The 19,265-nt window shown below is 40.7% G+C and overlaps 1 protein-coding gene across 26 annotated transcripts in view; it reads right to left on the bottom strand.

The window, feature by feature from the left end:
- The window catches only part of RASGRF2 (Ras protein specific guanine nucleotide releasing factor 2), a 215,255-nt gene that overhangs the window by 62,550 nt on the left and 133,440 nt on the right, over nucleotides 1–19,265 (bottom strand). The window lies entirely within an intron of this gene.

Raw genomic sequence — 19,265 nt, forward strand, 5'->3', positions numbered from 1 at the left:
CATGAAAGGAAGGAAAGAAGGAAGGGAGGGAGGGAGGCAGGAATCCCAGTAGAGGTAAGGAGATGACAGAAGCTCATGTGGAGGACAGTCCCGGTTGAGTTAGGTGCTCCTGAGCCCATCTTTAGAAGACAGTTAGCCTGGGAGAGTTTTAAAAAGCCTGCCTTCGTGTTTTTGTTTGTCTGGTAGAACCTGATCTCTCATTTAAATGAACACCAAACCCCTGCAAAGGATCGTTCTACAGATTCAGAGAAGAGGGCTGACTGACCAAATGACAGAATTTAAGTAGAAGATGACAATGCACATCAGACTAACACATGGGCAGTGAGTTCACTGGAGCCAATAATGTTCATAATACCTTCATTGCAAGGATTTAAATAAGGCGTCGAATGCTTTGCACACAATTCATATATGAGACTCTCTGTAGACACGGTGGAGAGAGGCTACAGGTAGGGACAAAACAATATTTATATTTGGTCTAAGAGCTCCTCTCCAGCTGTGTAATGTTCAGTCAGCTCAGCAAATTACAAAAGCCTATGACTGGTAAATAGTGCCTCCTCCTGAGGGAATACATTTTCACCTCTGGCTCCCAAAGATTCTAAGAGCCGGCTCTTATACGCAGGTCTAGGGGCAAGGATTTAACAGCATCTCAGTCATACAGTGAGGTCATTCATTATAGTTTATCCCCTGTCATCAGCCCAGAGAAAAGGCAGTTTTCTTTCAAGATCACACCTCGGAAATGCTCTCTGATGAGAGAAATGAAACCCAGTCAGCAGGTCACCTCACCAGCCAGCACGTGGCCCTCTTTTTCCCAGTATGACCATTGTGCACCAGCAAGACAATTTTTAGTTCTATGAGATCTTGCCTATGTATCAGAAATGTCAGTGGTTCTACACTTCACTAACCTACTCTCGTGGTAAGATGCAGTGGGCAATTATGCAATGATCCCAAGACAAAATTTGAATTGAGTCCTTGACCCATCTGAGACTCAGATCACAAGATGGGAATGCAATGATCATAGCAGACAACTGGCACAAATAAATGCTCTCTTCTTAGCCTAAAATAATCTTCAAAAGGCATGGACAATTCCTTATGCATCAGATGAATTAACGTACTCTAGTCTACGTTAGATATTAATAAGAACTTTCAAAGAAGGCAGGAAGAAAATAAATACAATTATAAGCCACACTCTTATCCACCTCCAAAACCACAGTCCCTGATATTTGGTTCTGGATATTGTGGCGCGGATGCCGTAAAGCTTCCTCCAGAGTTCTAACCAGTGTTTTCCTTATAATAAGATCCCTGGGAGAGTTCAGAAAGAACTCACCTAGCTCACACCAACTCTTGCTCTAGAAGGAAGAGTACAAAGATACGAGGCACACAAAACACTCTCGAAGCACTGCTCTTAGCTTAGACACTAGAGTCACTAATACAGAAAGTATTTCCCTGAAAAGTAATAATATGAGGACAAAATGGCTAAGCCAGGAAAACAGAAATAAGAATAACCAAAAATATATGTAATTTTAAAAAGACATTTATTGAGATATAATTTACATGCCATGAAATCTATACATTTTAAGTGTATAATTTGCTGATATTTTGTAAATTTATAGGGTTGTACAACCATAACCACAATTCAATTATAGAATATTTCCATCACCCCAAAATCTCCCTAGTGCTGATCTGCAGACAATCCCTGTTCCCACTCCCAGCCAGGCAATCATGAATCTGCTTTCTCTCTTTATAGATTTACCTATTCTGGACATTTCATACAAGTGGAATCATACTGTGTGTGGTCCTTTGCATCTGGCTTCTTTCATTCAGCACAGGGGTCAGCAAACCACCTCCTGCCTTTTATTGTAAATGAAGTTTTCCTGGAACACAATCACACCTAATCATTTACGGATTGCCTGCTGCTGCTTTAGCCCTGAGGGCAGAGCTGGGAAGTTGCCACAGAGACCATATGATTCTTAAGCCTAAAATATTTACCATCTGACCTTTCAAAAAAACACTGCTGACCCTGACTTAGCATAACATTTTTGAGGTCCATCCATATTGTAGCACGAATCAGTCATTCATTCCTTTTTATTGTGGATTAATATCCTATTGTACTAATATATCAAGTTGTTTATCCATTCACTTGTTGATGGACATCTGGATTGTATCTAACTGGGGGCTATTATAAATAATGTTAACATTCATGTACAGGTCTTCGTGTCAACAGACGGCTTCATTTCTTTTGCGTAGATGCCCAGTACTCAGGAGTGGAATTGTTGGATCCTACGGTAAGCTTATGTTGAACATTTTAAGAAACCAGCAAATTGTTTTCCAAAGTGTCTATACTATTTTACATCCCCACCAGCAATGTATGAGGTTCCTGTTTCTCCACACTCTCACTGCCACTTGTTACTTTCTGTCAATTTTATTACAGCAATTCTAATGGGTAGGAAGCATTATCTCACTGTGGTTTGAATTTGTATTACCCCTAATGACTAATGAGCATCTTTTCATGAGCTTTTTAGCCATTTGTTTATCTTCTTTGGTGAGATACCTATTCAAATCTTCCACCTATTTTTACTTTGGTTGTTTGTCTTCTTATTATTGCGTTGTAAGAGTTCTCTATACATTCTGGATAGAAGTCCTTCATCAAATATAGGATTTGCAAATATTCCCTCCACTTTTCTATGGATTGTCCTTTTCACTTTCTTGATGGTGTCCTTTGACACAGAAGTTTTCAACTTTGATGAAGTCCAATTTATTATTTTTTTCATTTATAGATCTTGCTTTTGATGTTGTATCTAAAAATTCTTCGCCCAGCCCAATGCACTAAGATTTTCTCCTACATTACTTACTGAAGTTCATAATTTTAGTCCTTACATTTAGGATTAAATTAATCTTTTTGCTTGCAGCCAGCCAATTGCTCCAGCACCATTTGTCAAAAGACTCTCCTTTCCTCCACTGAATTGCTACGGACCACAAATGTAAAGATTTACCTCTAGACTCCTACTTCTGTTTCACTGATATACATCACTATCCTTGTGCCAGTACCATGCTACCTTCCTAACTGTAGTCTTCTATTAAGTTTTGAAATCAGGAATTAGAAGTCCTCCAACTTAGTTCTTATTTTTCAAAATTGTCTTGGCTATTCTGAGTCCTTTGCCTTTCCACAGAAATGTTAGTACTCTACCAAAAAGTAAAAGTGAAAAGTGAAAACAAAAGCAAAATCTTTGCTGAGATTTCTAAAATATACATTTAAAGCTCTGCATTTTTTTAGGATCGGCTTGTCAATTTCTGCAAAGAAGCCTATTGGTATTTTGATAGGAATTTTGTTGAATCTATACATCAGTTTTGGGGAAATTGCCATCCTAATAAATATTGAGTCTTTTAATCAATGGATTTGGTTTACCTTGCCATAATTTCTCTCAGGAATCTTCTGTATTTTAGAAATACAAGTTTTTCACTTTTGTTAAATTTGTTCCTAAGTATTTGATTCTTTTTGATGCTATTGTGAATAGAATTGTTTTCTTAATTGCATTTTTGGATTGTTCATCGTTAGTAATAAAATACAATTGATTTCTATATATTGATCTTATATCCGGCATCCTTGCTGAACTTGTTCATTAGTTCCAGTAGTTTTTTTGTGGATTCCCTGTGGTTTCCTACATAGAGGATCATGTCATCTATGAATAATGACAGTTTACCTCCTTTCTTTCTTCCACTCTGGATGGCTTTACATCAGTTTTTTCTTTTCCTCTCTCATTGAACTGAAAAGATACTCCAGTGCAATACTGAATACAAGTGGCAAGATATCCTTGATCTTGTTGTTGATATTAAGAGGAAAGCATTCAGTCTTTCATCATTAGGTATGATGTTAGCTGTACGTTTTTCATAGATGCCTTTTATCAGACTAAGGAGTTTCCCTCCTATCCTACTTTCCTGGTTGGATTTTATGAAATGTTTTATCTGTTTCTATTGAGATAATCATATGATTTTTATCCTTTATTATATATTATATGATGTATTACATTAGTTGAATTTCTGATGTTAAACCAGTCTTGCATTCCTGGGTCATGGTGTCTAATTCTTTTCATAAGTTGCTGGATTTGGTTTGCTAATACTTTATTGAGAATTTCTGCATTTATATTCATGAAGGCTATTAGTCTGTAGTTCTCTCTTCATCTTATGTCTTATATAACTTTTGTCTGGTTTTGGTATCATAATTTGGTAATACTGGCCTCATAAGATGAGTTGGAAAGTGGTTTTTTTTTTTTTTCCCTCCACTTTCTGGAAGATTTTTTGGAGGACTAACATTATTTATTCTTTAAATTTTTGGTAGAAATCACCTGTGAACCCCTCTAGATCTGATTTGTTGGCATAAAGTTTTTCATAGTATTTCCTTACAGGTGTTTTAATTTCTGTAGGATTGGTTGTGATGTCCCTGCTTTCATCCCTGGATATACTGATTTTTTTTGTTGTTTTTTTGGTTTTCTATTTCATTGATTTATGCTCTGATCTCTCCTTCCTTCTGCTTGCTTTGAGTTTAGTCTGCTCTCTTTTTATGAATTTCTTAAGGTGGAAGCTTATGTTAGATCATTTTTATTTTATAATATAGATATTGAAAGCTATAAACTTTCCTCTAAAGACTGCTTATCTGCATACTGCAAATTTGGTACGTTGTGTTCTCATTTTCATTCATTTCAAAATATTTTCTAATTTCTCTTGTGATTTTTTCTTTGATCCATGAGTTACTTAGCAACGTGTTAATTTCTAAATATTTGAGATTTTCCAAATTCCTTTCTGTTGTTGACTCCCAAATTAATACCACAGAGTTCTTAAAACATATCTTTTGTAATGTCAACCTTTTAAAATCTATTGAGATTTATTTTATGGCTTAATGTATCGTCTATCCTGGAGATATTTTCATATCTGCTTTAAAGAATGTATATTCTGCTTTCTTTGGGTATAACGTTCTATAAATGTCTACTAGGTCAAGTTGGTTGATAGCATTGTTCAATTCTTTTATATCCTTTTGATTTTCTGTGAAGTTATTTTATCAATTATTTAGAGTGCAGTATTGAAGTTAACAATTATTATTGTTGAATTGTCTATTTCTCCTTTCAATTCTGTTAGTTTTTGCCTCAGGTATTTGAGGCTCTGTTGTTAGTGCATATACATTTATAATTATTATGTATTCCTAAAGAATTGATCATGTTTTCATTATAAAACATCCCTCTTTGCCTCTAATAACATTTTTTGGTCTTATATTCTATTTTTCTATTCTATTTTTCCTGATATTAGTGGAGCCACTCTAGTCTTTTTTGATAACTGTTTGCATGGAATATCTTTTTCCATCCTTTTACTTTCAACTTATTTGTGTCTTCTAATCTAAAATGTGTTTCATTACAGCTATGGTTAGATCTTGCTTTTTTATATGATTTGACAATAGATGGATTTTGATTTACATGTTTCATCAATTCATATTTAATGGAATTTGATATGGTTGGATTTACATCTACCATTTTGCTATTTGTCTTCTATTTATTCTGTATCAGTTTCCTGTTGCTGTTATAATAAATTACCACAAACTTAGAGGTTTACAACGTAAATTTACTATCCTACAGCTCTAGAGGTTAAAGTGTAATGCAAGTCTTATCTAAAAGCAAGGTCTCGGCAAGTCTGTGTTCCTTTTTGGTGATTCTAAAGGAGAATCCATTTTCTTGCCTTTTCTTTCTTCCAGAGGCTGCCTGCATTCCTTGACTCATGGCCCCCTTACAGTGTCAAAGCCAGCTATGGCCAGTTGAGGCTTTCTCACACTGCATCACCTGACATTAACTCTACCTCCCTCTTCCACTTTTAGAGACCCCTGCGATTATATTGGGCCTACTTGGATAATACAGCTAATCTTCCTAGCTGAAGGTCAGCTGATCAGCAATCTTAATTCCAATTAATAAAGGGAATATTAATTCCTTTTGCCATGTAAGGTAACATGCTCAGAGATTACAATAATTAGGATGTGAACATATTGCAGGGCCATTATTCTGCCTACCACAATGTCTAATGCCTTTTTTGCTCCCTTGTACATCCTTTACTGCCTTCTTTTGTGTCAGATAAATATGTTACAATGTACCATTTTAATTCTCATTCCTTTGTTCGTTTTTCACTTCTATGCCCCAACCAGAATCACAACCTCAGGCCAGCTGCAAAGTTGGTATTCCTTGTCTGTTTGCTACTGAGATCACTAATATTTCTGACAATACCCAAGATCATGGGGTTTTTCCACATTCTGCTCCGCTCCAGATCAAGTGGTCACCCTCTGACAACAATCCTGCTGGTTTTCATGGCTTGTCCCACACTGAAGGAGCTGGGAACAAGGAGATGAGAGCAGCCCTAGGCTAAAATGCCATAGACTCCCACTGTTATTACTTGTGGTTCAGTAGTTCTTCTTGAATAAAAGCTTGTCAGCTTGTTGTACGCTTGTGGTTGATTTTTGGAGTCCACAAATGGTTGGTTTTGATACTTTTGTCCAATTTTATCATTGCTTTTTGGGAAGAAAATTTGCCAAGCTCTTCACTCCACCATTCCCATATTGTTTTTAAGCACATAAAATTTCGGCAAATAAAACATCATAAAATCTCCATCTGGGGTAGATAAAGTCACCCTTGTTTCTGAATCTGATAGCTTTGTAGTGGGATGGGAGTCATATACCACCAAAAAAACCTACCTATATTTGAAAGGAAAAAAGATAATCTAAATTTGGACATCTATTTTTCTTTTTAGATATGTTAAACAATTTCATACGTTGGCAAAAAGAGTACTGAGCTTTTTGATGACAACTTTAAATTATTAGCAATAATTGTCCAAAGGCTGAGTTTAGTACCCATAATCTTTATTTGAATTTAAACAAAAATACCTCTTTGTTCCATAGATTTAGCGTTACTTCTCAAGATCCTTCTGACTATGGAAAAACCCAGTGTGTCCAGTACTGCAACACAAATGATAAAGTATTATAATCACTATGCATAAAATTTAATCAAGACTAAAAAAGATCATAAACTGAACTGACCCACACTGGAAACTATTCTGGAGCACATATGTGATCATAGCACCAATATGGCTGAGTCCAGCCCTGGATATGGTCTAAGATAGTGCCTATGAAAATCATCCATGCGAATATCTTCCCAGCAGCTGGACCCATGATATATTAGCATAGCTGGGGCAGTGTCAAGGGAAGCCTCAAGGAATCTTTGTGTAAGAAAATACCAGAACTGATCACAGTAGGTGAAATAAAGCTACTGGGAGCTATTCAGTCATATTGGAGATGTTCTCTTTGATCCCAGACTCCCTGCCCTTCCATTCTCAGAATTCTCTATACCCAACAGAACCATCTCTTTCTGGCACTGGTCAATTAGGCAGTAGGAAATTGTCAACAGGCTGTAAGCAGGCATAAATAGGTCCCGGACACCAGGAAATGGAGCTTAATCCATTTGCCATCCTGCAACGCATACTGTAAATTTCTCTCATGTAGCACCTCTCCTTCTGATCAACACTGTGCTGAAAAATAAGTTAATTCTCAAAATCCCCAGCAAATTAGATATGATTATTTCTTTTTTGGTGGTGAGGAAACTGATGTCCAAAAGAGCTAGTAAGTGACTTAACCTGGAACTTGAGGCCTTACACAACAGGCCATCAGAGCACTGGTCCCTCGATCCACTAGTAACTAGAGCCAGTTTGCAAAAGCAAAAGCCATGTCAGATGCCCTTGTATTTGAGAACAGCAATGATTTGCACGAGATTTATTCACTAGGATGTGTGACACGTTCAGAATAGAAGGTGGCAAACGTAATTTTTATTATTAAGATATCAGTTTCCTATCGACTGAAAACTCCACCTCCCTTGGACTGTATCCAGAACGGAGCCCAGGCAAGGTCTTCTGACTCTAGGTGCAGCCAGGGATCTGCCTCAAGCCCTTGCCAAAATAACAAGAGGCATAAAGAAAGCTCAGGGGACGCCTCTCCAGGGGTGAGGGGCTGGAGAAGCTCATCTTGGAGGCGCATCTAGTTCCCTCTCCTTGGTTCTCCCCACTCAGATGTCTTGCTGACACCTAACACTTAGCTAATCGTGAACTGAGATCATTGTCGTACTGTTAACTTAGTCTTTTGGGCCTAGGATTTGCAATTTAAGCATCTGCGTTGCTTCTCTCTCTTTCACCACATCCTATATATAGTCCATCAAAAATGTCTTCACTAACATTTCTCAGACTCCTTTCCCTTCTGGAAGAGTCCACTGCAAGTCCTATGCATCTCCTATAAAAACATACTGGCCAGCCTCTCACCTCTTCCCTACCCAGCTACCTGTCATTATACACGAGTCTGCTGCAGCAAATACCATTATATAACACAGACTCATTTAACAAAGTTATTCCTGGGTCTCTTGATTGTGCCCAGAAACTCCACTCCTTTCATCGGATGACCATGGGATGAAACACAATTAATACTCTTTTGCAGTTACTTGACTAATTCTTGCCCACGTAACAGTTGGGGGAAAGAGATAGAGGGAATAAATGGGCAGTAGGGGAATGCACTCATTTCAGTTCAACACTCTGGTCTCTCACGACAATAGAGGCTGGAGATCAATGGTAAACACAACAGTCCCTGTTCTCAAGAAGCTTATAAATCACCTGGAGGAAACAGCCAATGATAACAGCAGAAAATATTCATCGAGCGCTTAGTTGGTTCCAAATGCTGAGCTAAAAACTGCACATGGGTCATCTCATTTAACTCTCATGACAACTCTATGAGGCAGGTACAGTCATTACCCTCAATTTAAAGATGTGAAAAATGAGACACAGAGAGGCTGCCCTACATCACACAGCTTAGACCAGTGGCAGGACCACTTTTCAATCCTGACTCCTTGGAGAGTCCTTCTTTACTGCCCTCACTGATACCCCATTGTCCCTAAGACCCTCATGGCCCCTGTTCCCTGAATAACTTCTCTTCCCACTGTCAGATCACCAGACACTAGCAATCAGAGGCCACTTCTCCAGCAAGCACTGTCCTCGGGAAGGGGCAGGCAGTCCTCCTTCCCACCCTCAATGTAATAAGAACAGAAGCTCAAATCCTCAGGACTGACTATTGACTCCCCAGAGGCCAAGGGGGCTTCCTAGCCGTGTGCTCCACCCACCCCATAGTGCCAAAGAAGACCAGACACTCTGACTCCGTCATAAACCCGGACAGAATTGTTTTCCACAGTACACAGCCTGTTTTCAAAACCAAGATTGGAAGTCCGCTAAAGATGGCAGAGTAATACTAAAGCCATCGAGGTGTACACTTTAAAAGGGTGAGCTGTATGGAATACGAAATACATCTCAATAAAGAAGCTGTGTAAAAGCGACAGGGCAGCCAATCTCCGGAAACGAGAGCTTCCATCTCTAAGTCACCATCAATGCTGGTTGAATGGAAGAACGTATTTCAGAGAAACTCAGGGTGAGTGGATTTTAAAATGATGAAGCGAATAAGTAAAATCTGGTTGGTGAGTTCAGAGGTTTCTCCTACTCGTCATGAAGTTCATCTGAAGAAATGTTTCGGAGAACGAAGAAATATGTTCAAATCCCTAAAACCCTCTTTCTGTGTGTCAGTCAGTCCCAGCGCCCTCCTCAGGAAGGCTTTGGTGCTAGCCCTGCTGGGAAATGAAACACAAACTCTGAAACACACAAAGGAAACCGGGAATAGAAGGCAGTCCTTGACCATCCTTATTTGCAGGGAGTGACTGAATCTGAGAGGGAAGGAAGTGGAGATTCACACTGAAGATGGTTGACAATTAAAATCATTGGACACCAATTAATTCATTGAATACCAATGAGTTGTTCAACTGTCCCTTGAAATATCAGAGGTATATGGCTCTGAAATACCACTTTACAAAAGTAACTTGGTTTAATAGAAAGAGCATTGTGCTAGGAGTCCAGAGACCAGGATTCAGGTCCTATTCTTGCAATTTATGACTGCCCGTGAGTAATCACTGCACCTCACTGAGTCCATTTCTTTATACATTGGAAAAGGAAGATACTGTCTGCCTTCCCACTTGCTTTTACGGACACACAGGCTATTACCTATGAAAGGGCTTTGAAATGGTAAGGCAGTATTCACTGCAAGGCACAGGATTAGGTCCTCATAAATCCAGAAGGCTAGGACAGAAAAAAGGGAATGAGAATGCCACTTACAAATCGTTAGCACCGCAGTGAGGAAGGCAAGTAAGTGGGAGGCTGGAGACTCTAGGCTTTGCAAGACTGTTGGCATTTGGGTGCCTGCCGCTAAAGGGACTGTGGCTTGTTTTATGCACAATCCACAGAAATCAAGAGAACTAACTGGCAGCATAACGTTATTTGCCAGATGAAGGTTTATTCTGACTAAGACGCTCTACTGCTTTCAATTAATTCTGAATTGTGTACAGAATCTTGAAAACTAGAAGCAAGCATATAGAAAAGTCTGGAAAGAGGAGGAAGATTACAGGCAGGTAACACCTGCACTGTTGCCACTCGAACCCTACACGTAAGTAAATATCTAACTTCAGGGTCTTTACAGCCAACGATCCAACACTATCTGAAAAAGGAGATGTTCGGCCCTCCATGACTATTTGTTACATTATTTAAAAAACACACCCACACACTCACACAAAAATGCATCATGATACTATTATTTTACTCTATTTCAACTATTTCTATTTCGAGTTTTCTGTAGGTTTATGGTTCCTGATTTTTGAAGCCACTGAAATATAATTTGTTTCAGTATAAGTCTTTCATCGCTTCTCATTATGATGTGCATGTAGAAATCTTGGCAATATTAATTTAATCCAGTATGACAGATGCTGCCTCCACTTAATCTAATACCAGCTAAATTCCTAAAACTATTACACACACCAGGAAGTGTGCACCCATAAGGAATAATTTGCAGACCCAGAGGGAAAAAATTGTCTCAAAGTTACAAAAAAAACCCCTAACAACCAAAAAACCTACTTTCAGAGAAAGCTGACTAATTGGAAGAATGTACGACATATTTCAAAACTATATTAACCTTTTCTTTCAGGGTCATGCACTGAAGCCTTGGTATTTTGCTAATGTGACATTTTCTCTTGGTTTTCAAGTCCAGAGTTTAACAACATGGCCAATAATTATACTGGTTATTATCAGCATCCTGGAGTTTACATCTTGATCATTTGAGATTTACTTTATGTCTGTTCATCTAATCACCTCAACTGGATTGTCAGTTCTTAGGAGAGGTGATGGCTCATATTTATCATTATCTTTCCACAGTACCTGGTATGGCACGGGGTGCACGCAGAAAGACCTATATAACTAAATGAAGATTAAACAAAATCAAATAGACTTCTGCATCATTTAATCCAAAGAGTGGGAAAGAATAATACTTTTAACTTGGGCAGAGATTTCTGAATCTCAAAACCAAGTTCTCTGATGAACAATCGGGTTTAGACTTGGTGTTTAAAATTCTAAGCAGCGGACATTTCTAGAAGCCTTTCCAACAGAGTTGGGTAGCAAGGTCAGTGGCAGCCAGACTTGCCACCCTCTCCCACTCCCCAAAATTTCTTTGGAATCTCCACTCCTCCATAACCTCTCCCTTGACATTATCTGCCCAGTTTCTAATCACAACATTTCAAGAGCCAAGTTTTCAGTCCTCAAATCACAAAGTCAGTATAGAGGGAATATAAACCACCTACCAATGAGGAATCTACTAACTTCTTTAGAGCTTTGTCTTTGACTTCTAAATGCCTCACAGTTCCAAGAGACTAGCTTTTCTGCAAAGCGGCCTCAAACTGGGACGGTGCAAGCCCCTGGGTAGCTGAGATGTAGGGTGGGTGCAATGTGTCACACAGGCCAGCTTCAATCTTATCTTAAAACGCTAATTACAATTTTAAATTCAGCACTACAGACATACAATAGCTACACAGGGAGGCTCCTCTCAGTTTGCAGAAGAGAGTAGAGCCATTAAGTTCCTTCCTATTGCTAAGCAACAGTTGTGTTAAAATCAAATTGCTCTCAGCTCTCAAACAGCAGAAAAATCATTCTATTCAATTCAGAGGACTACCGGTGAAGGGAGAAGAGAGACACTGTTCAGAGATCTTCAAATAGAAGGTAGGTTTAAGCTACATCTTAATCTTAGATCTGTTCTCTCAATTTCAAAATATTTGATAGGGAAAAAGCCCAGGGTGCTCTGTCCCATGGGGAACAGGCTAGACCGGCTTCTCTTTCCAAAATGAAAATATGCTCCTTAAATTCAATTTGATTATCAATAATTTGGCCAAGGCTTACTGGCTCTCATGACACCACTTACAGTAGTTTTCTATCGCTGCATAAGAAATTACCCTAAAACTTGGAGACTTAAAACCACAAACATTTCTTATCTCACAGTTTCTTCAGGACAGGATTTTAGAAGTGGCTCAGCTGGGTGGCTCCAGCTCAGGGTTTTTCAGGAGGTTGCAGTCCAAATGTCCACCAGGGCTGCAGTCACCTGAAGCCTCAACTGGGGCTGGAGGATCCACTTCCGATTCACTCACAAGGCTGTTGGGAGGAAGTCTGCTTCCTAGTTTCTTGCTGGCCTCGTGGGCCTCTCTTCATGACATGGAAGCTTGTTTCCCCCAGAACAAATGATCCAAGAGAGAGACTGACCAAGAGGGAGGCCACTGTGCCTTTTGATGATCTAGGCTCCAAAGTCAAACATGACCACTTCGGCTTTATTTTATTTGTTAGAAGCAAGTTACTAAGTCCTGCCCACACCAAAAGGAAGGGAAATTAAGCTCCAGCTTTTGTGGGTTCTTTTTGAGGAAGACTGGACCTGAGCTAACATCTGTGCCCATCTTCCTCTACTTTATATGTGGGACTCCTGCCACAGCATGGCTTGCTGAGCAGTGCGTGATCTGTGTTGGGGATCCAAACCAGCGAACCCCAGGGATGCCAAAGCGGAATGCATGAGCCTAACCGCATGTCATGGGGCCAGCCCAAGCTCCACCTCTTGAAGGGAAGAGTATGAAAGAATCTGTGGGCATATTTTTGAAACCACCAGATCACCCAACAGAAATGTTCATGTACTTCTCAAACAAAATGGCAGCACTTCAGAAACCCACAGAAGTTGTTCCAGCTCTGCCCTATATGTGTAAGGCAGAGGGTGGGACTGGTAATAAATCCTGTGGGCCCTCTCTTCACTTATTTTTTTAAACATCAATTGCCCATCGGGCCAAGGTAATAAAGTACTGGTGAAATCCAAGCAAGTAGGGTAGTGGTTAGAAGAAGACTCCAGAGCCAGATGACAGGACTGATTGCCACTTACTACCTATGTGACCTCAAAGGATTTACCTAACTCTTTATATCTCAGTTTCCTCTGTTGGAAAGTGAGTATAATTATAGTAACTACTTCACATATCAGTTAACAAATGTGAAGCCTAGAATAGTGTGTGGTGTGTAGTATATCCTATAGAATTATGCAACTATTGTTGTGGTTCTTGTCATGCTGATAATAAGTGTAACCACTCACTCAATTTGTATACAGAAATGCCCAACAGGCAGCATAGGATAGGGGTGTCCAAGATGTGAGTTTGACTTTGGGAGGCCCTCTGAAAATGCTACCCACAATTATAATGTACTCACAGTCAATAATACAGGCTAATGACATGTTTTCAAGTTCTTCCCAGCACTTGTGAAGCCATAGGCTACAAATGTTGGTAAGAGAAACCACCTGTACCAGGTGCTGTCTGGTTGCATAGACAAGGAACACCCAGGGCCTTTGTTCTAAGGGGATAGTTTCCCGGCAGATGAAAAGCTCATTCCTCCCTTCCTATGGACTTTAGAAGTTTTAAGTCTCAGTTTACCTGGCTGATTTGCATCACTGACCACACAAAAGCAGTTCATTTCTTCAAATTACTTCAACTATCATACTTAATCTTTGACATACTACTTTGACAGATTATCTCACCCTTTCAAATGTATGGAGCTGATGCAATGTTACATAATCACAACATTGTCATTGACTATTTCTCCCAATGGAAAATTCACTGAGAAATTTCATTTTTCTTTACATATTGCTGAGGCCATCTACTATTCCTAAGTTTTCAGAGTAATGATTTTCAGTTTTTTGTAGTGTTGATATGCCTATTATTGTTTATTTTTCTTATTGCATTTATTATAAAAATAACCAAAAAGTCCAAGAAACCAGAACATTTTTTAGTCTCATGGGATGATTATTTGGTTTTATGATTACTCAGAGTCATGATTAGATAGCGAGAGTTTTACTTTTTGAAGCAAATGTGGGATTGGGGGTCATATCAGGGCCCAGAAAGCAGCGATTCAGAGGTGGACAGACCTGAGCCTCATTCTCAATAACTGAGAACCCGGGCGCTCCACCACTATGGGTCTCACGCTTGCTTCAGAATCCATAAAATAAGATGGAGAAATATGGTCCCCACTGTCCCTTCCATGGTAAGGGGTGACAGTGGGGCATCCTCTAGATCTCTGAGATAAGATTACCCTGTGAAAGCAGTGGCCCAGTCACAGTGGACAAGAAGAGATGGCCTTTCTGTCAAACAGCCCAGCAGAAGGAATAGGAAATCAGGAGAGGGGAACCACTGAGGAGATTCAAGGGTCCATTGCTAGGATTTAGGTATGTCTCAGGAAATCTTATCTGTGTCAGCCTACACTCCAGCTGTAAATGATTACAGAAATCTGAGGTCACATACTGGTGGCTCACAGCCAAATGTGGTCCACAGAAGTATTTTGTTTGCCCTGGACCGTATTCTTTAAAGAGTATGAATTCCCTTCCAATATTTCAAAAAAGGATATTTCACATAAATAACCAGACTCCTGGTTTTTCTTAAAAAAAAGAAAAGAAAGAAAACAGATCTGACGCCCTGGTCTGTATTCTGTCACGACAGAAATGAGCAGTTCTGCCCTGTCTACACATGGTATCAGCTCGCCAGCCCCCACTTTGGTTACCTGCCTGGCCCTGAAATGGGTGACCTGTAATGCAATCAGGTAGCCATTAAGCAATGTGAGTGGATTAAAGAAGTGAACAGGCACAATCAACTGTATTGGATGTTTGCCGAGGAGCGACAGCAAGAGAGAATGTCTGCATGGAGCCCAGGAAAGGGCAGCACAAAGAAGAGAACTTGGCAGTGCAACATGGTCAGGAAAGAGAGGGCCCAGGCCAGCAGAAACAGGATCTGGGTCTGCTTGGAAGGCACAGGAAAGACAATGATGAAGAGAGAAGTTTCCAAGGGCTCTACCTTGCTGGGAGGCATCCTCCCAGGAAGAGAATGCAAGAACCACCTGCCATGAGCCACTTTGCAGGCTCACACCAGCTCCAAAGTTTGAATTCCTGGCAGTGTGTGTGTTTAAAAATAAGACTTGGAATCATTAATTGAAATTTGGTTTGCCAAAGCTCTTTATTTTTAATTAATAATAGTGATAATAATGTTTTTACTTAAAGACATAAATTAGATACAGTCTGGCCCCAAAACTTCAACTAGCTATCTTTGATGGAATAATGAAAAAATGTCTTTAAACATTTTGAAAGAGAAAATAGGAAATATGTCCCAAATAAGGATACTTCCAATTGGAAAAAAAAAAAAAACCCAACAAAAAAAGAGTCAGCCATTTAGCAATAAATGCAGCAAAACAAATGCAAGACTTCATATGCTGGAAAACATGAAACATTGCTGGGAGAAGCGAGAACTGGTCTAAACAAACGAAGAGGCAGTCCGTGTTCAGAGACGGAAGGACTGAATATCGTTTAGATGGGCAATCCTCCCCAAACTGACCGATGGAATCAATAGAATCACTAAAAAATTCCACCAAGTGAGACCTCCCTTTTCAGCCCGGGAAGAGTACCATTGTGAAAGATGCCCAGAGCCTTCTCCACAGCAAAGGTCTACTCTCCAGGGAAAAAGGCTGCCCGAGCCTTACCCAGCTCAGGGAAAGGCATCCCCCTCACTCCAGCCCCCTCTAGCCTCTCTGTCTTACTTAAGGAGAAAATGACATAGTCTACAGGAGTCAGAGCTCCAAGGAAATAAATTGGGAATGCTGCAACCAAAGAAGGAACAGAGACCTCCTCCATCTAGTCCAGTGGTTTCTCAACGTGGCTCCACATTAGCGTCACCTGGGGAACGTGAAAAAATCCTTACGCCCAGGATGAACTCAGATCAATCAAATCAGAAGCTCTGGGGGTGGAACCAGGTATCAGTATTTTTAAAAAGGGGTCCAAGCCCAATTCACAGCAAGCTCAGATCTACTATTGACTACACAGGCCTGAGTCATATGACAGAAGAGAAAACAGATTATGAATTATCTACTTTAGAAGTACCAAGTAATCACCAATAAAGAACCCACTGTTTCTGTAAACGATTGTAACAGTGCCATTAATCTTCCTATAAGTGCATTCAACCATTCCTCTACTTTGTTAATTTACTTTGACTTGCATAGAATAGGAAAACATATAATCTGCTCACAGATAATCAAGAGTTGCTTGTAGTACCCCCACTGCCATTATTTCTACTCCCATAAAAATAACCCACCTCACACTTTCATATTTCATTTTAGATCATTTCATAAACTCTATAATTAATCCCAGAGCTTCAGGTGTATATAGTAAGTACCATGATGTGCCCTGATATGAGTATTCACTGGATTTGCATTTCTATTCATATCATAACTGTATCAGACCTGCACCTGCAGATTTCCTGTATCAGCAGCCATCTGAAATGCACACATTTTAATTTCTACTTTAATGATGAACTAAATTTGAGCAGATGTTCGAAAATACATTACCACCAGTGTGGTGGCACACCAGACCCCATCAATGTCCTCTGTCTCAGTCTTGTAGAGAGTTTTAAGTCCCACCACAGAGAAGGGGACTTGTCTGACTAATTGATGATCAGTGGTCCCATCCCCACCCCCACTCCCCAGTGAACAAAATTTCCTAAAGCTGCTGCGATTCCAAGAATGACCTGGATTAGACCCATAAGCAGATTTACCAGGAAGCCAATGAAGCTTAGGCTTCAGGGCCTCTCAGTGTGCACAGGCCTCTTCTAAAGCCCCGGGAGCCGCCTAAAGGTGTGTATTTATAATTTCATATTCTCTTCCTGACGCAAACTGTGTAAGGGTTAGGCCCCACAAATTCTGGATCCATCCATAAGTGGGCCTAATGTAACTTGGCTGCCAATGAGAAGGCAAACACAATAGAAACTGTTAAATCATCATAATGTGAAGTTAACAAGAATGACTTTAGTGTTGCAATCATACCCACAGAATCAGGCTTTTCTTTCTGTGCAACAGAGACACTACTGCTGATCTACAAGCAAAGGGGGCATGATGTGGCAGGAAGAGACTGATCCATCTTTGGAAAGGGCAGGCTTTGGGTCCTAAGAGAAATCAGGGAGGAAAACCCAGGCTTTTCCAGTGTGTGTAGACATTATGTAGGCTCAGACCCCAGGGGAAGGGCTGGTGACCCTGAGCAGATCCCAGGCCACTTTTGACAAATAAAGTCAGCTTGCTCTGCCTTCGGGGCCAGGCATGGGCATCTTGCCTGGCCTCTTTACAAACAAAATTTCCTGTCCACTCTCTTGCTAAATTTGAAATTGCTTCTAATGAAGTAAGAAAGCCTTCCAAGCAATAATTAAAGAGAAATGGCTTAACATGCAAATAGCTGGAGTGAACATTTGAAAGCGCATCATTAACTGACAGTTCTAACCCAGAGTTGCCAGACTCCTGTGTATTTTGATGGGGACAGAGGTGGGGATGGGGAGGCGGGAGAGGATTAAAGCAAGAGGGAGCCCCAGGAGGAGCCTTAACCATGGACAGCCACTCTGCAGACAGCATGGCATGGCCCAGCGGTCCCTTGTTTCCTGCTATGGGCCAGGACACAGCAGAGTCGCACTGCCAGGGGGGCCCATACTGCAGCCGTACAAGCAGAGAGGAGGCCTGCAAAGACTGCTGCAAGCATGAGCTGTGTGCACCTGTTTATACAACCTTCCCTCCTGCTCTCTTCAGATCCTAGGGTGCGTTCAGGTCAGTGACTCCTGATTCAAAGAGGGGATATAAAGTTCGGTTTGAGAATCAACCATTACCTAGCACTCCCTTCCTGTGAAGTCCTGTCCATCTGGGTCTAGCCCTTCCTGGGGCAGCAACGTGCTCTCCCTGGCTAGCCAATGAGTCCACATGATCTTAGCACTTCCGTTTCTGTTCCGAATCCACCTTCCTCAGCCACCTATGAACCGGAGCTCTTCTGCCAAGTTCTCCCAAGCAGGTGTAATCCCTCAGGGCCAGCTGCCCTGAGCAGCTGAGCCCCAGGAATGTACTGGTCCCAGCTTCAAAAGAGACCCCTTTTCTTAGCACCATTAGCCACTGAAATTGACCCATGTGAGACTTGCTGCCTTTACAGCAGGGCCACAGACACTGCCAAATCCAATTCTTTATTTCTAAAATTGAAACGTATGGCTCCAGATCACATTATAGGCAACATCAACAGCACTGTCATAAAAAAGTAGGCTCAGGCCGCCCTGCACCTAGCAACACTGGCGGTGGTCAGCCAGCAGGCCGCCCTCCTTAGCCGGCTCCCTAAAGAGAGCTTTCTTCCTCAGGCTATTTCAGCTGCAGGTAGGAAGCAGGAAGAAAGGCAGCAGTGTTCAGTGAGGAAGATTTGGCTGTTTTGGTTATTTTATCCTCTGGTCCGTCACGCATGGACAAGCCAAAGTGAGAAAGCCATTCCCTGAAGCTCATTAGAACTTTGCAGCGCTCTCACAGGAGAAAAAGGACACTCCCCTAGCCGGCCTCCAGCCAATGGGGAACTGGGCTCATCCTGAATTAACCCAAAAACTACTTTCCCTCACAAACCATATTTAAATTATGAAACCTGCAAGGAAGCTCTGTATTTCACTTTTTCCAAAGACAGAACAGCTTGTGATAAGGACAGACGGGAGAGGGTCTTCATGAAGTCACAGTTGGCAACCAGCTCTGCTGGGAGTGTGGTAAAGACTCCTTTATCGTTTCAGCAAAGAAAAGTTCACTATTATGGAATGTAGTCCACAACAGAAGGCAACCGGATGGACAAGACATCAATATTGTCACCATTATAGGCTGTTTTGTCTTATGCTGATGGGTCTTTTGGGAGAAGGTTTGGGAATATTTGGGGCAGAAAACACCCCAATTTGCCTGACCACATCTAATGCAGTGTGTGTGGCAAAACACTGAAGCAGAATGTGGCCAATCAGCAAAGA

This window comes from Equus przewalskii, chromosome 13 (genome assembly GCF_037783145.1).
Source record: "Equus przewalskii isolate Varuska chromosome 13, EquPr2, whole genome shotgun sequence".
In the NCBI taxonomy this organism is placed as follows: domain Eukaryota; kingdom Metazoa; phylum Chordata; class Mammalia; order Perissodactyla; family Equidae; genus Equus; species Equus przewalskii.